The 25,868-nt window shown below is 45.0% G+C and overlaps 1 long non-coding RNA gene across 1 annotated transcript in view; it reads left to right on the top strand.

Moving 5' to 3' along the window:
- Window positions 1-2,111: 2,111 nt before the first annotated feature.
- The window catches only part of LOC133766575 (uncharacterized), a 217,646-nt gene continuing 193,889 nt past the window's right edge, over window positions 2,112-25,868 (top strand). The window contains exons 1-2 of the long non-coding RNA XR_009866727.1: window positions 2,112-2,791; window positions 7,663-7,725. This is a non-coding gene — a long non-coding RNA (uncharacterized LOC133766575). The remainder of the gene's footprint in view (window positions 2,792-7,662; window positions 7,726-25,868) is intronic.

The following is a 25,868-nucleotide window of genomic DNA, read 5'->3' as shown; positions in this document are numbered from 1 at the left end:
CCACTGCTCTATGCACACACATGGGGGAGGTGGCTTCTCCAGGCTGTGACATCCCTCTCCTTGCCACTTCAATTTTGTCTGGAATGCCCAGTGTGCTCCTCACTCCCTGCCTAACACTCTCTGGCTGTGTTTTATTCTCCTGTCATGGTTGCAAAGCTGTTTTTTTTTTTTCATCCTAGGTTTAAAAAAATGCAACAATCACTTGAAATCCCGCTATGGATTATCCCGTTTTTCTGCCGTGCCTGAGTAGGAATTGCTGCTGTACAAGTTGTGCTGCTGAAGCTCCACTTCATAGCCAGCTAGACACTAGTTTCTTGACATCCATATGGGATTTGTTCTAAGATCCCCTGGGGTATTGAAACTGAACCCCTATAATGCAGAGGCACGGCCCAGCCTCATGTCTGTCTCCCTCAGCCCGAGGTGTTCTTGCCTGCCCTTTGCAAAAAAGAATTCACTAAACGGAGAGAGAGGTACGACTGACTTGACAAGTTTCTGACTGCAGGATTCAAGGCGCCATTTGCTTCTCTTATAGATAAGAACCTTGGCGGCCAGCACAGTCCAGAGGGGTTTGTCTAGGGGAATTCCAGGTCTGGGCAGAATGTGGCTGCCACCTTCACGTGACCCCCCAGACCAACTGGAAGCCCACTGGCCATCATAAATCCCCCAAAACGCATGGCAACACCAGCCAATCCAAAGAAGGTCACGAGTACCGCTGACCAACCAGGAGGTTGGACATGAGCTGATCACGCACTTCTCAGCCCCAATTTCAATTTCAAAGAACTTTCACCTCTAGCCCCTTGGGGAGCTTGAGAGTTAAGCAATCGCTGCCGGCTCTTTGCTCTGGGATTTGCAATAAAAACCCAGTTTCCTCCTCCATCTGTTGTCAGTGACTGACTTTTCCGCATTGGGCAAGCAGACCGGTTTAGGGGTAAAGGACTTGTGGCACTTTCCCCCTCCTCCTGTTTCTCCTCCTTCCCCCTCCCGCCCCCACATCCTCCCTTTTCTAGAGACCCTTGGTGCCTAACCAGAGCCTTCTCAACTCCATGCAATGCAAATGGAAGAACAGATAAGCAGTACGGGGCAGCTAGGAAACAGGTAAGAGGGAAATTCCTAGAGACTTCAAAGAGCCCCCTACTCTTCAACCAGCTGCCTTCTACACTCCCCCCAAATTCCCTACTAACCGGATAAAACCTGAGTCCCAAATGTGCCCTGCGTGCAGTCTCTTCGCAAGAACAGACTGTTGCCAACCTCTTTGCTTCCAATAAAGCAATCTGTCTCTGTTGAGGTCGGTCTCTGTCTTCTTTATCTGTCTCTCTCTCTCTTTTTTTTACAGGCAGAGTTAGACAGTGAGAGAGAGAGAGACAAAGAGAAAGGTCTTCCTTCCATTGGTTCACCCCCCAAATGGCCGCTACGGCTGGCGCGCTGCTCTGATCTGAAGCCAGGAGCCAGGTGCTTCCCCCCGGTCTCCTATGCGGGTGCAGGGCCCAAGCACTTGGGCCATCCTCCACTGCCCTCCTGGACCACAGCAGAGAGCTGGACTGGAAGAGGAGCAACTGGGCAGAACCAGCGTCCTATCTGTCTCTCTTTTCTGGGAGTATAAAAGACCAGAACCCTGAGCTATTCCAGACTTAACGGGGGTACTATTGCAACACCTGCAACTAGCTTAGGGAGTTGCTCAGCAAGAATACCAAACTCCGTGGTGTAAAATGGAGTAGTAATTGCATATAACCTATGCATGTTCTCCCATGTATTTTAAATCATCTCCAGATTATTTTTGATTCCTAACACAATGTAAATGCCATGTAAGTAGTTATTATGCTATATTATGTAATTGTTGAATAACAACAACAAGAAAGCAAGTCTGTACATGTTAAGCACTGATGCATTTTTTTTCCTCAAATACTTTCAACCTGTGGTTAGCTGAACCTGTGGATGTGGAACCCACAAACATGAACAGCTGATAGCACACACACACACACACTCTACAGAACTGCAACCACATTTCTAGAGCACATTCTAGTTTTCAAATGGATCTCATTTACAGAATTTTCTCATTTGATCCCTGGTGATCATCAAGATGAGTATTAATCAGTATCCCCATTTTTCAGGTGAGGAAATTGCACAGGCAATCAAAGCCCAGATTGACAAGCGGGATTACATCAAATTGAGAAGCTTCTGCACTGCAAAAGAAACATTCAGCAAACTGAAGAGACAACTGACAGAATGGGAAAAATTATTTGCAAACCATGCAACTGATAAAGGATTAATAACCAGAATATATAAAGAGATCAAGAAAATCCACAGCAACAAAACAAGCATCCCAGTTAAGAAATGGGAAAAGGACTTAAACAGGCATTTTTCAACAGAGGAAATCCAGATGGCCAAGAGACACATGGAAAAATGCTCAGGATCACTAGCCATAAGGGAAATGCAAATTAAATGACAATGAGGTTTCACCTCACCCCAGTTAGAATGACTTCCATACAGAAATCAACAAACAACAAATGCTGGCAAGGATGTGGGGAAAAAGGTACCCTAATTCACTGTTGTTATGAATGTAAACTGGTAAACCCACACAAGGAAGACACTATGGAGATACCCCAGAAATCTGAATATAGATCTACCATATGACCCAGTCATCCCACTCCTGGGAATTTACCCAAGGGAAATGAAATCAGCATATGAAAGAGTTATCTGTATCCCCATAACTACTACAGCTCAACTCACAATAGCTAAGATATGGAATGAACCCAAATTTCCATCAACTGAAGACTGGATAAAGAAATTATGGGTATGTATACCATGAAATTCTACACAGTGATAAAAAAATGAAATTCTGTTGTTTGCAACAAAATGAATGAAACTAGAAAACATTACACTTAGTGAAATAAGCCTGTCCCCAAAGGACAAATGCCATATGTTCTCCTTGATCTGTAATAACTAATAGAGCACCTAAAAGGTAATCTATAGAAGTGAAATTGACACTTTGAGATGCAGTGATTTTGAACAGCTCTTGTCTTGGCTGTTGAACTCTTTAGAGTTAATCGTATGTGTATAAAATTATTTGAAAATAGGTCTCAGTAAAAATTAAGAATGGGAATAGGAGAGGGAGGAGGAAGAATGGTGGGAGTGTGTGTGAGGGGGCAGGTACAGTGGGAATAATCACTATGTTCCTAAAGTTGTACTTATGAAATGCATGAAGTTTGTATTCTTTAAATTAAAGGTTTCTGGGGGGCGGGAAATACATCAGATTGCCCCACTCCAAAGCAACTCTCAGTCTACATGAAGGAATGTGAAAATATGATTGGGAACAAATGAAAGGATTTAGGGTATGGCCTACTCCTGGCTGAGACAGGGACAACAAAGACAGACAAGACTGTTCCCACACAGCCTGGCTGGGCAGGAGTGAGTGGGAGGTTCAGAAGGAAAAGGCAAATGGGGAGGGTTGGTCATGGTGGAGCCCACTGTTGCAGACTCACAGCCAGATCTTTCCATATAGGGCATGGTACAGTTAACCACACTGCCCAATACTGCCCCCAACGGCAGCAGCCAGAAGTGAGTGGCTCACACTCAGCAGTGTTGGGGCCATATTCCCAGTGACGTGTGACACAGAAGTCTGGCTCCACTCAACATGTCTTGGGCACTCACGTGAATAAGTAGACCAGATGGGTGCCTCCCAATAATAGCAGGCAGCATGTACTCTGGAGTTGGAAAGGGCAAGCCAGCAGAATGGCCCCTCACTTCCTGGCTGCCCTATATGTTTTGCCTGAACCATTTACCATGGCTCTTGCTGGTTGAACTCCTTGCTTTGGCTCTACTTGGCAGATGTCTTTCTTTTTTGCTGGATTGGAGTTAGGATGCCTGGGCCTCATCTGTGTTCTTCAACCAACTCACCCTGAGACTATGGCAAGGCATTTAAATGTCTGTTTCTTCATTTTGAAAATGAGGGCCTGGGCCACTATACTCCCTGGTGTCTCACCTACACCCAGCATTTGCAGAGACATCAGATCAGGGTTATCATTATCTGGCACATCTCACAACCTTCTGATGGACTGAACGGGTTATTTATAAAAGTTGTTCAACTTTAGCAATTCCTTTTGTCAGATACTGTTAAGTGCTCCCCTGCCAATCCCCCTCCCCCATTTTCTTCCTGTCCCTTCTTCCCCAGGTTCAACTGGAAAAAGAGGAATTGGTCATAGGTTGGACACACTGTGTATATAAGAAATCATTGATTCCACTCAGTTTTAAGAGTACTAAATGAGCACAGGTTTGAGTCCCAAATGCTCCACTTTCCAATGCAGCCCCCTTTGAATGTGCCTAGGAAGGCAGCAGAAGATGACTCAAGTGCTTGGGCCCCTGCCACCCACATTGGAGACCGTGATGGAATTCCTGGCTCCTGGCTTCAGCCTGTCACAGCCCTGGCTGTTGTGGCCGTTTGTGGAGTAAACCCGTGGATAGATCTCTTTCTCTCTCTTCCTCTCTCTCTGTAGCTCCATGTTTCAAATAAATAATCTTTAAAAAAGAAAGAAGAAATGAAGCACTAACATATGCAACAATGTGGGTGAACCTCCAAACCATTATGCTAAGTGAAAGAAACCAGGCACAAAAAGCTACATATAATATAGTTATGTTTCTATAAAATACCCAGGAGTAGGCATTCGGAACAGTGGTAAAGTTGCTGTCTGGGACACCTGCGGTCCATATTGGAGTGCCTGGTTCAAGTCCTAGCTCCTCTGCTTCTGATCTACCTTCCTACCAATGAACACTTTGGGAGGCCACAGATGACGGCTTAAGTTGTTGAATCCCTGCTAGTCATGTGAGAGACCCAGATAGAGTACAGGATCCTGGTTTCAGCCTGGCTTAGGTCCGGTTGTTATAGGTGTTTGGGGAGTGAACCAACAGATGGAAGATCACTCTCTCTTACTCTTTCTCTCACTTTACTCTCTCTGCCTTTCAAACAAATAAATAATTTTTAAATAAATATTCAGAATAGATAACTCCAGAGAAACCGAAAGCCAATTGGTTGTTGTTGGGAGGTGCTGGGAAGAGTAGAAGTAGGGCAGAAACTTCCTAGGTGATCAGAGAGTTTTACTCTGGAGTGAGGGAAGCTTTTTTTTTTTTCCTTCAAGATTTATTCGTTTTTTTTTGAAAGGCAGTTACAGAGAGAGAGAGAGAGAGAGAGAGAGAGAGAGAGAGAGACTCTTCCATCCACTGGTTCACTCCCCAAATGGCCACAATGGCTGGAGCTGGGCCAATCCAAAGCCAGGACCCAGGAGCTTCTTCTGGGTTTCCTACGTGGGTGTAGGGGCCCAAGGACTTGGACCATCCTCCACTGCTTTCCCAGGCACATCAGCAGGGAGCGGGATTGGAAGTGGAGCAGCTGGGACTTGAACTGGTGCCCATATGGGATGCCAGCACTGCAGGTGGTGGCTTTATGTGCTATGCCACAGCACCGGCCCTAAGGGAAATGTTTTAGCACTGGGTGGAGGTGCTGTCACCTGACATTGTGAACACACTAAATGTCACTGGTTTGGTTCATGTCAAAGAAATTTTATGTTACATGAATTTCAACTTAATACATTATTGTTTTAAAAACCTAAAAAACAGTCAACAAGGTGAATATGACTTGTACACCATAATATGCCAATTCCTGTTATACAAGAGAGAATGGAATGGCTCAATGAAGGGTGAATTTTTATTGCCAGGGTGTTCAGGGTGTTTGCTGTTATATAATTATTTATCTCATTAAAGAAAAGGAATAAAGCAATTTTTCAAATGTAAAATTGGTAGAATCAAGAATTTCAATGATTTTAATGATTGTGAGGGTGCCTCCAAATGAAACCAGGTGAGTTTTGAGCAGATTTCAGGCTCAATTTAAATCTATTGGCCCGTTTGCTCAGTTTGGAAGGCTTTTACTATTTTTAGAACCCACTGGATGTGTCTCATCCAAATTTTAGGAACTAAAATAAATGTTTGGGATTTCTTTTTTTGGTCAACTTCCTGTTTCTAAGGAAGAACCTAAAAAAAAAGCCTCATGTAAAATGTTCCAGCAGCTTCTGGGACGTCAAAGAATCCCCCAAAATAGGGAATGAGTTTATTGTCAAGGAATCGGAAAAACACTATATAGTTTTCCTTAATAAATAGAGGGACTCTTTCTCAAAGACAATTCAAGGAATTTTGATCAGTTTTCAGTGCAATGACTCCACAGTATCTGAGTCAAATATGAAAACAATGCATGAGAAGACTGGAAGCTTGGGAACAGTGAGGAATTCTCACGTGGGGCTGCACAGATGGCCTGATAGTCCCCTTGCTGTTACTAGGTAATGGGAGCAGTTTGGAACCATGAAGAAAAGTAGATGCTTGCAAAGGGGAAAGAAGTTACTAAGAAACCATGTCCAGGCCAGTTTTCCCCGCATAACAGAGTTGGCCCAGGGCCATTTCCCTGCACAGCAAACACTGATGGATGACTTGTACTCGAAGAATGGCCGTGTTTAAGTTAGGGTAGCCTGAGTTGGACTTTAGAGCCCACTAGTCAGAAGCACTGGCTGACACTAGAATGGCTCACTCTTGAACAGGACAGTCTTCCATGCCTCGTTGCCTCCTAACCCAGGTGCGCAGCATTCTGGGATATCCCCGTCTCCTGACTAAAGCTGGTTCTCCTGGGAAGCACCACTGATTATAGGGTGAGCATCTCTATGCTGAAAATACGAAATCCAAAATGCTCCAAAACTTTCTGAGTTCTGACAGGATCCCACAAGTGGAAAATTCCACACCTGACCACGTGTGATGGACTGCAGTCAAAACACAATTGAAAATACTGTGTAAAATTACCTGTGGGCTGTGTAGATAAGGTGTGTATGAAACACAAATGGCTTTCATCTTTAGACTTGGGTCCCATCCCCAAGATTCCTCACTATCTATGTGCAAATATTACAAAATGCAAATAAAAAATCCAAAATCTGAAACACTTGTGGTCCCAAGCACCTTGGATAAGGTATATTTATCCTGGGTTTACATTACAGTGTGAACAAGTTTAAGGCAATGAAGCTTTCCATCTCGTCAAATGTAACCATGAAATAACAAGTGTGGCTTCTTGAATCTGGTTCAGGGGAGCAGACAGGAATAGAGTATTTCTGGCCAGATGCCTTGTTGGTGATCATGAAATTCACTTTGTGGAGGCAACCAATTCTGCCAAGATGACAGCTGGCCTCACAAGTGTAAAAGTTGTTGACTGGGGCAGTACTGTGGCATAGAGGGGCCCTTCTTGGAGTCCTGGCTGCTCCACTTCCAATCCAGCTCCCTGCTAATGAGCCTGGGAAAGCATCAGAGTATGGCCCAAGTGCTTGGGTCCTTGCACCTACGTGGGAGACCCAGAGGAAGTTCCTGGCTTCTGGCTTCCACCTGACCCAAGCCTGGCCATTGCAGCCATTTGGGGGGTGAACCAGCAGATGGAAGACCTCTCTCTCTCTCTCTCTCTCACTCTCTCTGTAACTTTGCCTTTCAAATAAATAACATAAACCTTTAAAAAAAGAAAGTTGTTGACCTTGGAACTGAGGATGAGAAACCTTGGGATGAACTGTGCATGGTATTTGTTGATAACAGAAGAAAACTACATCCAGGGTGGGAAAAAGGTTATTGGTGACTCATTTTTTTTTTCTTTAGGCTTCATTACCTTTTCCACAATGGGTTGTATCACTTTAAAAAGCAATCGGAATGCTAAAGAAGGTAAGACTCAAAAATTTTCTGCCTGCACATTCTTCTCCCTGGAGCATCCAAATTTCCTTCCAATTTGTCACTGCCACCCTTCCTTTCTGAAACTGCTTCTTAAAATAATTGCAGTGGGAAAATTCCAGGGATGACCTGACTGTAACTTTTGGTCAGATGGATCAATGTTCCCTGTCCACATAGCTGTGGACAGCTCAAAGGATTAGATGTTCCAATTACACGGAGTGTGGACAGATTGCCATGCTTGGTTTGACTGAAAGGGCCAGTTGAGTCATCTGGGAGCTGTTCCGTCCCTGGATGGAGACAGCCTGAGACATACTTGCTCCTTGGTCCTCTTCCCCATGTCCTACGCTAAAATGCTACAAATGCTATGTGCACTGTTCACCATCTCATCTACCCTGTGCAGTTGTGTCTGGATGGGGGAAGGGAGGACTTCTCCCTCCTATCACATCCCTAGTAAGAATGAATTTAGGGGCTGGTGCTGTGGCATAGTAGGCTAAGCCTCTGCCTAAAGTGCCAGCATCCCATACGGGCACCAGTTTGAGTCCCAGCTGCTCCACTTCCGATCCAGCTCTCTGCTATGGCCTGGGAAAGCAGTGGAAGATGGCCCAAGTGCTTGGGCCCCTGCACCCACATGGGAAACTCAGATGAAGCTCCTGACTCCTGACCATTTGGGGAGTGAATCAGCAGATGGAAGACTTTTTTCTGTCTCTCCCTCTCTCTGTAACTCTACCTCTCAAATAAATAAAGAAAATTAAAAAAAAAATGAGTTAAAGAAGGTGGGCCCCAGGATGTGCACCAGCACAGACTCCATGAGACCTGGAAAGGAAAGGAGAGAAAAAGTTAAAATGTATTTAGCATATGTAATCAAATCAACACATGTGTTCAGAACTAGATTTTAAATACTCCTTCCTGTCCAGGTCTCATTGATGCCATTCTGGGGACTCCGTTCATCCATCCACAGACATTTATTGCAGATCAGAGCATGCACTCTTCCAAACATTTCCTCTGATTGTCAGCACCTGCACTGTGTGCTGTGACTGGAAACACAGACTAGTGTCACTGAAGGAAAGCAGGACTGTTTGGCTCTCAAGAAAGTTGCCAGGGGGTCCATGTTGTAGCCCAGCCGCTGTGTGCCACACCGGCACCTCATATCCAAGCACTGCTCCATTTTCCACTCAGCTCCCTGCTGAGATGCCAGGGAAAGCAGCAGACGATGGTCCAAGTACTTGAGCTCCTGCCACCTACGTGAGAGACCTGGATAGGGCTGTAGGCTCCTAGCTTCTGCCTGTCCCAGAACCAACCACTGCAGCCATTTTGGGGAGTGAACCACAGACACCCTGAGCATGTCTTCTTGGGGCAGGAGCCAAGGAGGCTGGTTCTCGCCCCCACTGGCTGTGCCTAGCACATTCTCCCTGGTGAAAGCCCAGGAGAATGATTTTCCCTTTAAATAGGGTTTACAACTTTTTTTTTTCTGTTTAAAAAGAGACTGTGAATTGTTTAATATTTTATCAGAGATCACTGAGGTTGTTTTTTTTTTTTTTTAACATTTATTTATTTGAAAGGTAGAGTTACAGAGAGAGATAGAGAGACAGATCTTCCACCTAGTGGTTCACTCCCCAAATGGCTATAACACCTGGGGCTAGCCCAGGCTGATGCCAGGAGCCAGGAGCTTCATCTGGGTTTCCCATGTGATTGTAGAGGCTTATGTACTTGGGTCATTTTCCACATTAGCAGGGAACAGGATGGGAAGTGGAGCAGGTGGATTAGCAGGGAACAGATTGAACTGGAGCCCAAATGGAGGCTCAGCAGGAGGCAGCTTGACCCACTGCACTATAGCACTGGTCCCATTGAATTGTTTTTTAAAGATGTCTCTGAATGAACCTCCTGGAAATGTACACTGTTTAATGTCTCATTGCATCATAGAGTTTATTAACTTCTTCACCACTTCCTTCTGTGCTACACCTTTCTCAATAGTGGAAACCTATTTATTGGGCAGCCACCCCAAGGATCCAACTGAAGAAAATTCTGCAGGATTTTCCCCTCTCTTTCAACTGCTAAGTCCTTAAAGTGATATTGAGTAACAGAAAGTGAAATACAATTCCCTAGAAGGCCGAGCCTGGGCTAGGTTTTCTCTCAGACCTCGGAGAGGCATGAGTTCGTGCCGCCCTATTTTAAACTTACACCCCTACCATGCCAGAAAAAGAGGAAGAGGATTGGAGAAGACAATGGAAAATGAGCACTGGAAGTTGTGTGCTCATGGAACAGGGAAAGGGAAGAAGGAAGTAGTGGGAGAAACAAGTCTACAACGGGAATGAAAGAAACAGGAAAAACACAAAGATGACAACACCAGGGAGAGCCACAGGGGAAGATGGCCAAGAGCGTGGGATATGTGGGAAATGCCGTTCAGAGAACCCTGCACTAGAGGATAACAAGATCCAAGGAAGGAAAGAGAGAAAGAAGAAAAGCTGAGAGCAATGTTGAGAGGCCCAGGTGACAGGAACACCCTCTCTCTGTGATTCCAGGGGTTTGCTTAGAGTGGGGAGCAGCTCCACGGCTCTGCGGTTCCCAGGAGGAAACAGAATGCTGTGTGGGTCACAGCCTTGGGCATCCTGGCCTGCCAGAGCCAACTGTAAAATATTTGGGGATTTTTGTGACCTAGTTGCTACACGTTGTTTAAAAAATTAGATAAACTAAAAGCACAAACACTACAAACCCATCACTTCCTAATTGTTTTAGTAGGTTTTACTATCCTCTATCTGTGATTTGAAGGTTATCCACACATCTTGTGTGAAAATATTATGATAGTATTACTGCATATGCTTTCCCAACTCTGCCTTCAAATGAGTTCACCTGATAGGCTGAAATAAACCACAGTGGAGTATTTACACTGTGGAAATCAGAAGTCATATCATTCAGGGCTTAAAATATTAGCCTGTTGGGGTGGACACTGGGTGCAACAGTTAAGATGTCAGTCACTTGGGACACCAGCATCCCGTATTAGAGTGCCTGGCTCAAGCCCTGACTCCTTCACTTACTATTTAGCTTTCTGCTAATGCAACCCTGGGTGGCAGCAGGTGATGGTTCAAGTACTTTGTTCCTGCCACCCAATGGGAGACCTGGATTTAGTTCTGGGCTCCTGGGCTTCCGCCTGGCCCAACCTTGACTCTTGAGGGCATTTAGGGAGTGAACCAGCATATGGAAGCTCTCTCCGTGTCCCTTTTTCTCCTGTCTGTGTGCCTTTCAAATAAAGTGGAAAAAAATTAAAAATCAACCAATCTGCCTTAAAAAAATATGACTCTATTCACTCTCTGCATGTAATGACATGGTGGACAGAATGTTAATAATGTAGATTAAATTTAAGTCTATTGAATCTGAGCGATTGCATTGTAAATAACAAGAACTTGGGGAAACACTCTTTCAGTATTTAAAAACTATTATCCATTTCATCAAAAAATCGTTTACATCACTGAAGAATACCATTCTGACATCTTAGGTGTTTCACTTTTATGCTCATCATTAAATGAAAATATCAATCAGCATTCATGTCAGAGTCACATTTGTTCATCAGCTGCAACCATTGTTGACAAAAGTCATTTAAACCATTTCCTGAAAATTAATCAGCTGTGAGAATTTAAAATAAAGAGTCTCCTGGGGCTGGCACTGTGGCGCAGTAGGTTAATCCTCTGCCTGCAGCGCTGGCATCCCATATGGGTGCCAGTTCTAGTCCCAGCTGCTCCTCTTCCAATCCAGCTCTCTGTCGTGGCCTGGGAAAGCAGGAGAAGATGGTCCAGGTGCTTGGGCCTCTGCACTCGTGTGGGAGATGGGGAAGAATTCTGCGCCTGGCAGATCAGTACAGCGCCAGCCATAGCGGCCATTTGGGACGTGAACCAACAGAAGGAAGACTTTTCTCTCTGTCTCTCACTCTCAGTGTCTGTAACTCTGCCTCTCAAATAAATAAAGTAAATCTTAAAAAAAAAAAAAGAGTGTTCTATGTTTATTGTTATTTGCAAATTATGAAACACATTCTTCTTGGAAGAATTTCTAATAAGCTCACATACACATGTTCACAAAAGGTGTGTTTCGTTCTCGTTGGAGAGCCAGTTGTTACATTTTGTAGCATGTCACTGAGTAGTTTGGCCACAAGTCATGACCTCACTTGCCAGTGATGATGCCCAGAATTTTTGCTTTAAAAAACAACCTAGGCTAATCCTCCGCCTGCGGCGCCGCCGGCACACCAGGTTCTAGTCCCGGTGGGGTGCCAGATTCTGTCCCGGTTGCCCCTCTTCCAGGCCAGCTCTCTGCTGTGGCCAGGGAGTGCAGTGGAGGATGGCCCAAGTGCTTGGGCCCTGCACCCCATGGGAGACCAGGAGAAGCACCTGGTTCCTGCCATCAGATCAGCGCAGTGCGGCGGCCATAGCATGCCAGCCACGGCGGCTGTTGGAGGGTGAACCAACGGCAAAGGAAGACCTTTCTCTCTGTCTCTCTCTCACTGTCCACTCTGCCTGTCAAAAAAAGAAAAAAAAAAGAAAAGAAAAGAAAGAAAAAAAAACAACAACCTGTGACCAGCGGAAAGCATCAGCATATTTTCCTTCCTTTTACAAAAAGTGAGGGTGGGCTCTTGGCTTAGTGGTTAAGACATCTTCATCCCATAGAAGAGTGCCTGGTTTCAATGCCCGGACCCAGCTCCTGACTCCAGTTAATGAGACCCTGGGAAGCAACAGCAATGGCTCAAGTAACTGAATTCCTGCCCGCTACATGGGGGGTCTGGAGTGAGGTGTCCCCAGGTGTTTGGGGAGTGAACCAGTGGACGAGAGCTCTCTCTCTCTCTCTCTCTCTCAAACAAATAAGTCTTTAAAAAATTGTGGTAAAACATACCTCACATGGAAGTGATCGTTTTTAAGCATTTTAAAGTGCACAGTGGCATGTTTACGTTCACATCAGTGTGCAGTTGTCACCACCACCCATCTCCCCGACCTTTTCCTCTTCCCAGACTGAAGCTCTGTCCCCATTCCTCCCTTCCTCAGTCAGGTGACCTTATTCTAGCTTCTATCTCTATGAAGGTGCTACTCTATGTCTCTTCTCTAGGTGGAGGCAGGCACTATTTGCCTTTTAGCATGACGTCTTCAAGGTTTATCTATGTTGTTGTTTGGTCAGAATTTCCTTCCTTTCTACTATATGTATGGATGCGCACCTGTTTTGTTTATCCATTTATTCCTTGATGGGCATTTGGATTGTTGCCACCTTTTGGCTATTGTGAGTACGGCTGTTACGAACACGAGTGTGTAAATACAGCGTGTGGTTTTTCTTTTCCTTTGCGGAGGTCTTTAATCCTGGAGCTTCTGCTGGGTAGATGAGACCTGGTTGGACCAACATGCTACCCCAGGGCCATCCCAACCTTCCTCTTCCTAAATGCTCCATATCTGTTTCTGCTCCCTCTTCTCAAATACCAGGCTGTGTGCTCAAGGAATAGCACCCAGAGAAGCCAAGTTCAGCTGCTGATACACTACACAGTGAAGTTCAAGGTGAATCAAGAAACTGGGTGACAGAAACCACAGAGGGGTGTCTGGTGAGCAGGAGGTCTTTTGCACTGTGAGAGGCACCGGCCTTAGGGATTAGGGAAGCAGTCCGGGGCTTGTCCTTTTTCAGGGTCCGGCAATGCCACTGATGCTGAACGGCAAGTGTGGAGTGGATCTACACACACTTTTCGGGAAAATGCTGATAATAATCATCTTTCTTGATCTGTGCCTCATTGCTGAATATGTGACCAGCCTTTCCCAGATGGAATGAATTACTTACTATGAAAAATTCGTTTGAAAATAACATGCCAATCACCATGCTTCATTGTCAGCTTATCTTCCCCACCGAAGAGCTGAAAATAAAATGGAACATGGGAAAAGTTTCCCTTTTTTTTCTGAAGGAGAAAACAGACATTTTGGACTTCTATTTCTCTATTGGAGCAAACGGAAGAGCCATGTTCAGCAAGGCAAGGTCAGCGTAACGAATTTTTTAATGTGACATCAAAGGATGTGCCAACAGTGGAATCCACGCTTGAGAAGCGTACTTTCAGATGTATTTCTCAACTCTTTTGTCAGGCTTAGAAAAGCTTCCAAAGTTGGGGACTGCTGGCCCGTGCTGATATGTTAAGAACCTTGATAAAGTGGGGTAGAGCGTTAAAATGCTGTTAGGATTGCTGACCAAGGTTGAACGGAGAGTCCTCAGAAAGCTGAAAATAAGTCTACCATATGACCAGCCATCCCACTCCTAGGAATCTACTAAAGGAAATGAAATCAGCTTATGAAAGTTATCAGTATCCCCCATGTTTACCGCAGCTCAATTCACAATATCTAAGATATGTAATTAACCCAGATGCCCATCAACCAATGACTTGATAAAGAAAATGTGGTATATATACACTATGGAATATTACTCAGCCATAAAAGAGAATGGAATCTTGTCTTTTGCAACAAAACAGATGCAACTGGAAACGATTATACCTGGTAAAATAAGCCAGTCCCAAAAAAACAAATACCATATGTTTTCTTGATCTGAGGTAACTAATACAGTACAAAAAATTGTAATGTATACTTATTTGCATTGAAATCTGCATAAAATTATTCCTGTGCATAAACTGTTGAGAAGACATGGTTTAAAGTCTAAATGAACTGATTCTTTTCTTTTCTTTTTTTTTTTTTTTTTTTTTTTGACAGGCAGAGTGGACAGTGAGAGAGACAGACAGAGAGAAAGGTCTTCCTTTTCTGTTGGTTCACCCTCCAGGAGCCAGGTGTTTCTCCTGGTCTCCCATGGGGTGCAGGGCCCAAGCACTTGGGCCACCCTCCACTGCACTCCCTGGCCACAGCAGAGAGCTGGACTGGTAGGGCGGCAACCGGGACAGAATCTGGTGCCCCGACCGGGACTAGAACCCGGTGTGCTGGTGCCGCAAGGCAATGGTCATTTTTCTATTCAACTATAGTTTACAGCCATTGTCTACATTCTCACTAACTAGGGTATTTTTGCTTTTTACTCATTAAACTTTTTAAAAATATATTTTATTTATTATTTATTTGAGAGGTAGAGTTACAGACCGAGAGAGAGAGAGAGAGAGAGAGAGAGAGAGGTTTTTCATCTGCTGGTTCACTCCCCAAATGGCCACAATGGCCAGAGCTGGGCTGATCTGAAGCCAGCAGCCAGGAGCTTCTTCCAGGTCTCCCACGAGAGTACAGGGGCCCAAGGACTTGGGCCATCTTCCACTGCTTTCCCAGGCCATAGCAGAGAGCTGAATTGGAACTGGAGCAGCAAGGACATGAACTGGCACCCATATGGGAGGCCGGTGCCACAGGTGGAGGCTTAACCTACTGTGCCACAGTGCCGGCCCCTCGTTAACCTTCTTATGTGGTGAAGTATTAAGCCTTTTTACTGTAATATAAATTTAAAATATGTTATCTCATGAACTGAAAAAAAAAAGATGGAAAGAAGAAGGATGGGAGAGAAGAATGGAGGGAGGGAGGATCATCATGTTCTTAGACTTGTATCTACAAATCGTATTGAATCTGTTAATAATTAATTAAAAGTAAAATAAAAATGAAAAAAGTCTCACAGCAGCCACCTCCACACTGCCTGCACAGTGAGAAATTCTGCTCCCTAACTGCCCACAGCTCCTTGTCTTGGGACCTCTTTGGAACACTCCCAAACTGACTGTGTTCTGGACACAGTCACTACCAAGCGAGGCCTGAGTGACCCTCTCAGCTGTCTCCAGAGATTGCCAAGGTCTTCTCTGTGGAATGGGGCCAGATACACCGCACTGAAACCAGCCACTTTAGTCAGTGTCTTCACCCAAGCTGACTACTACTCCTTCTTTGATGCCCTTGCCCAATGGAACGAGACCGAATCCACAGAGCTGCAGGTGCACACTAGCCCCGGAAGGAGTGGGGGAAGGAACACTGTCCCTCTGCTCACAACACGTTTTACACCGAATGTGGGGGTTTCCTATCTGAGCAATTCTTGAATTCGCTGAAGACCTACTGGGTGTCCTATACTTGTTTCCATGGTGACCTTAACCACCAAGAGAGACAGCAGATCCCACAGCCCCGCAAGACTGCTCCCCACTTCAGGTGCCAATTGCAAGTGCAGGGTGTCCAGGACACTCACACCTCTCTTTGGCGTGCCTAAACACGAGGGTTCCCATAACACCCTCCTTAGAGCCCATCATTTGCTCTAATGGCTCACAGGACTCAGGGAAAGACTTTCCTTACTCTCGGCTTATCAGGAAGGGTACAAATGCACAGCATAGGAAGAGGTACCCGGGATGAGGTCTAGAAGGCACCTGAGTGCAGAAGCTCCAGTCCTCATGAGATAAAGACAGGCAGATAGGATCAAATCGATTAGATTTGTACGCTGGAGACCACGCCTTCGTTCTACCCCCGTGTGATCTCACGCCCCTACCTGACCACACCTGGACACCCACCTGCCAATCAGACTATGTAACTACTCCCCTTTGGGAATAAAATAAAAGCCTTGGAGCACAGTGGGCCCTACCCTTGTTGTCCCGTGCCTACAGGTGTGCGTCTTTCTGGCCGCCCGCTCTCTGCTTTCCTGCCTGCATGATTGCTCCACGTGGCACCTGGCCTGCTCTCTGCTTGGTATGGACCCAACTTGCTTCTAGACTTCTTTCTCCCCTAATTAAAGCCCTCACTTTCCGGTGCATTTCTCACTGAATAAAATGCTTAAAGACTTACCATGGGGCCTGATCTATTTGAGCTGATATTCAGAATTCTTAACTGAATAGATGGCAAGAATCCACAGGATTACTAATATATAAAATTACTAACAAGCTGGACAATATCACATGGAGTTGGGGTGCCGAAGCAATATAAATTCACTGCTTAAGGTTGCAATGGAGGCCACTGATAAATAGCCCAATCTCTAGCTCTTCTCCCCAGAACTGAAGGTGGAGGTGGGGGGTGGGCTGGGAGTTCTAAGCTCTAATGATGCCTTGGGTTTCCAGCGACTAGCCCCCATGCTGACATTGTCTAGGGGCGCCAGCCACCAGTCAGTTCATTAGCATCCAAATGCCCTCTCCTACCACTCTGAAATTCCAAAGTTCTTCCATGCTCTGCTGTCGGGAACTGGCAGCTAAGGCCAAATACCAAAACAAAAGACTCTCCTGTACCCCTCTATCAGGAAATTACATGGTTTTAGGGTCTCTGTACCAAGATCTGGAGATGAACACCAAGTATTGTAACATCTTATCATATCACAATACCACTGAGGGGAATCCTAAGCATCTAGGGAACTGACTTGCTTTATCACTTTTTTTTTTAAACTTTTATTCAATAAATATAAATTTCCAAAGTACAGCTTATGGATTACAGTGGCTTTTTTCCCCCCATAACTTCCCTCCCACTGGCAACCCTCCTATCTCTCACTCCCTCTCCCATTCCATTCATATCAAGATTCATTTACAATTATCTTTATACACAGAAGATCAACTCAGTATATATTACGTAAAGATTTCAACAGTTTTCACCCACACAGAAACACAAAGTGTCAAGTACTGTTTGAGTACTAGTTATACCGTTAATTCACATACTACAACACATTAAGGACAAAGATCCTACATAGGGAGTAAGTGCACAGTGACTCCTGTTGTTGACTTAACAAATTGACACTCTTGTTTATGGCGTCAGCAATCACCCTAGGCTCTTGTCATGAGTTGTCAAGGCTATGGAAGCCTTTTGAGTTCACCAACTCTGATCTTATTTAGACAGGGTCATAGTCAAAGTGGAAGTTCTCTCCTCCCTTCAGAGAAAGGTACCTCCTTCTTTGATGGCCCGTTCTTTCCACTGGGCTCTCACTCCCGGAGATCTTTCATTTAGGTCTTTTTTTTTTTTTTTTTTTTGCCAGAGTGTCTTGGCTTTCCATGCCTAAAATACTCTCATGGGCTCTTCAGCCAAATCAGAATGCCTTAAGGGCTATTCTGAAGCCAGAGTGCTGTTTAGGACATCTGCCATTCTAGGAGTCTGCTGTGTATCCTGCTTCCCATGTTGGATTGTTCTCTCCTTTTTAATTCTATCAGTTAGTATTAGCAGACCCTAGTCTTGTTTATGTGATCCCTTTGACTCTTAGTCCTATCATTATGATCAATTGTGAACTGAAATTGATCACCTGGACTAGTGAGATGGCATTGGTACATGCAACCTTGATGGGATTGAATTGGAATCCTCTGGCACGTTTCTTTCTTTCTTTCTTTCTTTCTTTCTTTCTTTCTTTCTTTCTTTCTTTCTTTCTTTCGGACAGGCAGAGTGGACAGTGAGAGAGACGACAGAGAGAAAGGTCTTCCTTTTCCATTGGTTCACCCTCCAATGGCCGCTGCGGCCGGCATGCTGCGGCCGGTGCACCGCGCTGATCCGAAGCCAGGAGCCAGGTGCTTCCTCCTGATCTCCCATGCAGGTGCAGGGCCCAAGCACTTGGGCCATCCTCCACTGCACTCCCGGGCCACAGCAGAGAGCTGAACTGGAAGAAGAGCAACTGGGACAGAATCCGGCGCCCCGACTGGGACTAGAACCCGGGGTGCCGGCGCCGCAGGCGGAGGATTAGCCTATTGAACCGCAGCACCAGCCTGGCATGTTTCTAACTACCATTTGGGGCAAGTCCGAATGAGCATGTCCCAAGTTGTACATCTCCTCCCTCTCTTATTCCCACTCTTATATTTATCAGAGATCACTTTTCAGTTAAATTTAAACACCTAAGCATAATTGTGTGTTAATTAAAGAGTTCAACCAATAGTATTAAGTAGAACAAAAAAAATATTAAAAGGGATAAAGTATTAAGTTGTTCCTCGACAGTCAGGACAAGGGCTGATCAAGACACTATTTCTCATAGTGTCCATTTCACTTCTACAGGTTTCCTTTTTGGTGCTCGGTTAGTTGTCATGGATCAGGGAGAACATATGATATTTGTCCCTTTGGGACTGGCTTATTTCACTCAGCATGATGTTTTCCAGATTCCTCCATTTTGTTGCAAATGACCGGGTTTCATTGTTTCTTACTGCTGTATAGTATTCTATAGAGTACACATCCCATAATTTCTTTATCCAATCTACAGTTGATGGGCATTTGGGTTGGTTCCAGGTCTTAGCTATTGTGAACTGAGCTGCAATAAACATTAAGGTGTAGGAAGCTTTTTTGTTTGCCAATTTAATTTCCTTTGGGTAAATTCCAAGGAGTGGGATGGCTGGGTTGTATGGTAGGGTTATATTCAGGTTTCTGAGGAATCTCCAGACTGACTTCCATAGTGGCTTAACCAGTTTGCATTCCCACCAACAGTGGGTTAGTGTCCCTTTTTCCCCACATCCTCTCCAGCATCTATTGTTGGTAGATTTCTGAATGTGAGCCATTCTAACCGGGGTGAGGTGAAACCTCATTGTGGTTTTGATTTGCATTTATGTAATGCCACATCTCAAACAAATAAATACATCTTGCGTCTAGGTTCATCAGGGATATTGGTCTGTAATTTTTCTTTCAATGCTGCATCTTTTTCAGGCTTAGGGATGAAGGTGATGCTGGCTTCATAGACCTTCTAAGAGAGCTCAGGATCTCACATGGGATTATAAACCACAGGCAGACTCCCAGGAGAGGTAGAGCTCCCCAGATTCTGCTTTCAGCACTGAACCTGCCAGGCTGGGTGCAGAGACACTGACATCAGGAGCACAGGTAGCAGCCAGATGAAATACCAAAACCAGATGCCTGCAGGAACAGCCACAGCACCTTCCTGGAACCTCTTCAGTGCTTTCTTTCCAGCATCCCAAGTGCTCTGGGCTTCCTGCTGCCCGCAGCCACACAAGAGGGACCCCTGTTGTGCAGAGCAGCTTTCTGGAACAGTGAGGAACTATGGGAACCCAGAAAGCAAACCCTGGAGTGCCCTCCAGCCTCTACTGTGCTGCCTCTCCTGGGCAATGTCTGGTCTCTGTGTGCCATGAGAAGTTGGTGCCTTGAAATTTTCTGTTTTATCTTCAGCAATTCACTTTCCAGAAATCCTACCCTAGAACTTGTTTTCCTTTTTAAAAAAACACTATTTATTTATTTGAAAGGCAGAGAGAGAGAGAGAGAGAGAGAGAATCTCCAATTAGGTCTTCCACATGGGTGACAGGGACATGGGTATTTTGGCCATCCTCCACTGCCTTCCAGACACAGTGGAGCAGAGTAGCTGGGATTTGAATAGGTGCTCCGGTATAGGATGCTGGTGTCACCAGTGGTGAGTTAACCCTCTGTGCTGCGATGCCAGTCCCTAATTTCCCTTACCAGCATGGCGGTAGGTTACCTGAGAAGTGAATCACTGGCAAGGTGGGAATGGCAATTAAAATGGTCAGTGTATTAAGTAGGGTGTTCACATCTTTAAACAAGAGACCCCTGGAGGTAAAGTGCTATTGGGCATTGCCTAAAACCTCCATTATAATATGGTGCTTGGTGGATGTTCGAGGGGCGTGTCTGCGGCTGCTGTGGTTAAGCTACGTAAGATTGGACCACCGGCAGGGATAGGTCTGCTTTAGTTCCGGACACGTGGACAGTGCATGATCCCTATACTTTGCTTAAGATGCCCTTATGCGTGGTCCACCCACACCTGCATGACTTTTCGCTGATTGGCTCTCCTGCTGTGCATGTCTTTTTTTTTTTTTTTTTTATAAGCCTTATAAGCCTGTACACTTCCTCAATAAAGTAGTTCCTGCTTTGACAGAACTCACGGGTGCTTGCTGTCGACCTTACCTTTCCCATTCGCCTTGTTGGGGAGTGCTTGTACTGTTCCCTGCTGGTCAGGGGCCAGCCTCAGGCTTAAGACCCCAACAAAGTGCCTGAGTAGGAAGAAGTAATTCTGTAATGGGGGACATGTCAGTGAGGTCAGAGGCACATGGGCTGATTCTGGAGCCCCTGCAATTACAGCCTGAGGAATTAAATGATCACTTGATTGGAGGAGGAGACAAAAATCTATGCAGCAGGGCTTTGTCTCCTCCCCAGATGAAGGCTATCATTTTTTGCTTCAGTTTCTCAAGGATGAAAAATATGTAATGTTTACACTGTCAGAGGACAAACAGAGCCATGATACATGTCTTTTTTACATAGTTGATTTCATAGGTGATCCTGTTTCTAACACTTCCATGTTGTTCCCCTTTGTAGACGTTTGGACATTACTTAAATAGGCTGTGTTTTAGTATTTGGGAGGGGGGCACGTCTCCTCCTCATGCCTCCCCACTGTCCTATTTTCCAGATTAAGGAGACTTTCACCCGCTTTCTATGCAGAATGGGAGGAAGGGGTGCAATGAGGAGCACCTTTGGATAATTCAGCAGCTGTGTCAGGTTAATGTGGCTATCCCTCTCTTCTGGAACACATGGGGTGCACCTGAGGGTAAGTTTGGGGACAAGTAGTACTGCCGAGTGGAGACTGTGTACCTGAAATGCACACCTACAGGCTGAGCTATCAGCCTTCTGCATGCTGCAACAGCACACGGTCAAATTGGCTTTCCTTTCACGTCCTGAATTATGAAACAGGGTTGTGTGTGTTTTGGAAAGTCCCCTGTGACCGTTCTCTTAAAGTGCCAGTTTGGTCTTTTGGTTCTCATCTGGTCCTGGGCAGACTATTCCACACACCCGTCTAGTCTTTGTTGACTTCGCTGTGAGCAAATAAGTGGTTGATTAATATTTATGGAATAAAATTTGCTCTTCAAAAATGACAGCATTTAAATGACCACAGCCTGGGGGGTGAACCAATGGAAGGAAGACCTTTCTCTCTGTCTCTCTCTCTCACTAATAAAAAAATTAAAATAAATAAAAAATAAAAAAGGGGGCCGGCGCCGTGGCTCATTTGGTTAATCCTCCGCCTGTGGCGCTGGCATCCCATATGGGCACCGGGTTCTAGTCCCAGTTGCTCCTCTTCCAGTCCAGCTCTCTGCTGTGGCCCGGGAAGGCAGTGGAGGATGGCCCAGGTGCTTGGGCCCTGCACCCGCATGGGAGACCAGGAGAAGCTCCTGGCTTCAGATCAGCGCAGCGCACCAGCTGTAGCAGCCATTTGGGGGGTGAAGCAACGGAAGGAAGACCTTTCTCTCTGTCTCTCTCTCTCACTGTCTAACTCTGCCTAAAAAAAATAAAAATAAAAAATAAAAATAAATACATGGCCACGGCCAAGGAGTGACACCTGCTCTGTCTCTGCTGCAGAGTTCGAACATTCAGAAAGTAGGCAAGGGCCAGGCCCTTGGAAAAGATTTTGGCAGGATGGAGCCCCTCTGTGCAACCTTACTCGGAGATGCTGACCTACCCGTCCTCGCGTGCCCTGATGGCAGTGACCTCCTCGCTGGACTGTTGTACTCAGCTGTCTTGTCCTGACTGTCCACCCCACAACCTGCAATGCCTCTCCTGTTCTACTGCCTCCAGGCCTTTGCTCATGTGATCACATCTCCTGTATGAGATCCTGTCTGCCCTCTGCTCTCCCAGTCTTCCTAAATCTTACCTAGATTTCAAGGCTCTGCTCTGGTTCTCACTTCTCCAGGACTTGTTTTCTGATTCATCATCATCATCTCTGCAGGCCTGGAAATAATGATGGCACTGAACACTTGCTACATAGTAGTCACTCTAGTAATCTCTCATCACCTCATTTAATCCTTTTTTTTTTTAGTTTGAAAAGCACCATTACAGAGAGAGGGATGGGAAGAGACAGAGAGAGAGGTCTTCCATTCATTGGTTCACTCCCCAAATGGCTGCAATGGCTGGGGCTGGGCCAGAAAAGAGCCAGGAGCAAGGAACCAGGAGTTCCTTCCAGGTACAGGGGCCTAAGCACTTGGGCCATCTTCCTCTGCTTTCCCAGGCACATTAGCAGGGAGCTAGATCAGAAGTAGAGCAGCATGACTTGAACCGGCACCCATATGGGATGCCAGTGCTGCAAGGCTTCGGCTTTACCCACTAGACCACTATACAACTACGCTGGCCCCTCATTTAATCCTAATAGCCTTATGACTTGTGGGTGTGGGGAGCGCGGAGAATTTGAGAGCACTGGCCATGTCATACTCGATGACAGAGCAGGAACTCCAGCCCTGATCTGCCTGGCTCTGAAGACCATGCTGTCAACTGCTCTCCAGTCTTCCGCCTTCCTGAAAAGTGCTTGTGATCTACTTGTGGGAAGCTGACGATGCTATATGGGACGTCCAAGGTCACACACTGAATTCTCTCATCTTACTGATGAGGAACCTAAAGTCCAAAGTGTTGGTTCAGTCAAGGTAACACGGTGAAGTGTTGGCAGAGCCTAGACAAGCAGCAGCTTCCTGGTTCTGACTCAGTTCTCATTTATTCATTGAACAAGTCTAATGAATCCATGCAGATAGATGTCTTAAGATGAGGATGAGTAAACCCTTGCCTCCTCCTCTTGTAGCTCTGTGCAGAAGCTCCATGTACCACTCATGGCACCAGTATAGTACCCTTGTCATTGGCCTCCAGGCACCTACACTCAGAGCTATGGCAGTTCCATAGGAGAGGGTGTGTGGGAGACTGGAGGGGGACGATGCTTGATTACAGCAGCTTACTCCTTCACAGGACAGTTTAGGAGGTGCTGAAAGACCCTATTTATGAAGCTGATTCACATCTGCTCAGGTAACTCTTTCAAAAATAAGCCTTAGAAAACAGTAGGTCTATGTTGTGTGTATGCATGGGTGCAAACTGTTGAAATCTACGCTAAACATGGAGTTGGTCCTCTGTATATAAAATCAAACTAAAAATGAACTCTAATGAACAAGGAGATGGGTGAGGGAGAAGGAGGTGGGCTGGGAGGTGGGGGGGAGGGTGGGTATGTGGGAAAGAACTACTATATTCCTAAAGTTGTATCTAAGAAAAAAATGCATGCATTAAATAAAAACTTAAAAAAAGACCCACAAGAAAAAAGAAAAAGAAAACAGTAGGTCTAGGGGCCAGCACTGTGATGCAATACATCACATTAACAAAGTGAAGAATAAAAGCCATATGATTGTCTCAAAAGGTGCAGAGAAAGCACTTGATAAAATACAACATCCTTTCATGATAGAAACCTTAAGCAAACTGGGTATAGAAGGAACATGCCTCAACACAATCAAGGCATTATATGACAAACCCATGGCCAGCAGCATATTGAGTGTGTTGTATTGCATTGATTGATTTGTATAGGTTGAATCACCCCTGAATCCCTGGGATAAATCTCATTTGTTCTGGGTGGATGAAATTTTAAATAAGTTGGATTCAATTAGCTAGTATTTTTGCTGAGGATTCTTGCGTCTATGCTCATCAGAGATACTGGTCTATACTTCTCTTTGTTGTATCTTTTTTGACTTTGGAATTAAGGTGATGCTAGACTCATAGAAGCAGTTTGGGAGGATTCCCTGTTTCAATTGTTTTGAATAGTTTAAGAATTGGGACTAGTTCTTTAAAGTTTGGTGGATTCAGCAGTGAAGCCTTCTGGAACTGGGCTTTTCCTCATTGGAAGGCTCTTTATCAGTGATTCAATCTCCCTCTTGATTGTTGATCTGTTTAGTCTTCTGTGTTTTTGTGCCTCAATTTTGGTAAACTGTGTCCAGAAATTTATCCAGTTCTTCTAGATTTTCCAATTTGTTGGAATATAGCTGTTTATAATAATTCCTGATGTTTCTTTTTATTTCTGTGCATCAGTTGCAACATCTTTTTCATTTCTGATTTTATTAATTTGGGTCTTTTGTCCCTTTTTTGGTTAGTTGGGTCAATGGTTTATCAATTTTTTTTTTTTTTACAGGCCAAGTTAGACAGTGAGAGAGAGAGAGAGAGACAGAGAAAGGTCTTCCCTTCCATTGGTTCAGCCCCCAAATGGCTGCTACGGTCGGCGCGCTGCGCTGATCCGAAGCCAGGAGCCAGGTGTTTCCTCCTGGTCTCCCATGCGGGTGCAGGGCCCAAGCACTTGAGCCATCTTCCACTGCCTTTCTGGGCCACAGCAGAGAGCTGGACTGGAAGAGGAGCAACCGGGACAGAATCCAGCGCCCCAACCAGGACTAGAACACGGGGTGCTGGTGCCACAGGTGGAGGATTAACCAAGTGAGCCATGGCGCCGGCCTCAATTTTATTTTTTTTTTTAAAAACCAACTCTTCATCTCATTGATCTTTTGTATGGTTTTTATTTCAATTTTTTTCTTCTCAAATTTTTATTATATCTTTTCTTCTACTAATTTTGAGTATGATTTTTTTATTTTTCTAAGTACTTGATATGCACTTAGATAATTTATTTGATACCTTTCCAATTTCTTGATGTAAATACTAATTGCTGTAAACGACTCTCTTAACACTGCTCTTGCTGTATCCCATAAGTTTTAATATGCTGTGCTGCCATCTCATTTGTTTCAAAGAATTTTTTCATTTTCTTTTTGAATTCCTCCATGACTCACTGTTTATTCAAGAGCACGTTGTTCAGTCTCCATGTGTTTGTGTCTGTATATTTTCTAGTTTTTTTTTTTTTTTTTAATAACGGTAAATGGCGGTAACAACAATGGCATGGGACTTGGAAGGCAGCAGGTGCTTTTTTTTTTTTAAAAGATTTTATTTATGTATTTGAGAGGTAGAGTTACAGACAGTGAGAAGGAGAGACAGAGAGAAAGGTCTTCCTTCTCTTGGCTCACTCCCCAGATGGCTGCAATGCCCGGAGCTATGCCAATCCAAAGCCAGGAGCCAGGTGCTTCTTCCTGGTCTCCCATGCAGGTGCAGGGGCCCAAAGACTTGGACCATCTCCTACTGCTTTCCCAGGCCACAGCAGAGAGCTGGATTGGAAAGGAGCAGCCGGGACTAGAACCGGCACCCATATGGAATGCTGGCGCCACAGGCGGTAGATTAACCTACTGCACCACAGCGTCGGTCCCTAGAGTTTCTTATGTTGTTAATTTCAAACTTCATTTCATTGTGGTCAGAAAAGCTTCATGGTATGATTTCAACTTTCTGAATTTATTGAGACTTGTTTTATGGCCTAGCATATGGTCTACCCTAGAAATGTTCTATGCACTGATGAAAGCAATGTGTACTCTGTGGCTACGGGATGAAATATTCCGTAGGTATTGATTAGATCCATTGGGTCAGTATATAGATTAACTCTGTTGTTTCTTTGTTGATTTTTTTGTCTAG

The sequence above is a fragment of the Lepus europaeus genome, chromosome 9 (genome assembly GCF_033115175.1).
Source record: "Lepus europaeus isolate LE1 chromosome 9, mLepTim1.pri, whole genome shotgun sequence".
NCBI classification, from domain to species: Eukaryota; Metazoa; Chordata; class Mammalia; order Lagomorpha; family Leporidae; genus Lepus; species Lepus europaeus.
This window is presented reverse-complemented; position numbering and strand designations above follow the sequence as displayed.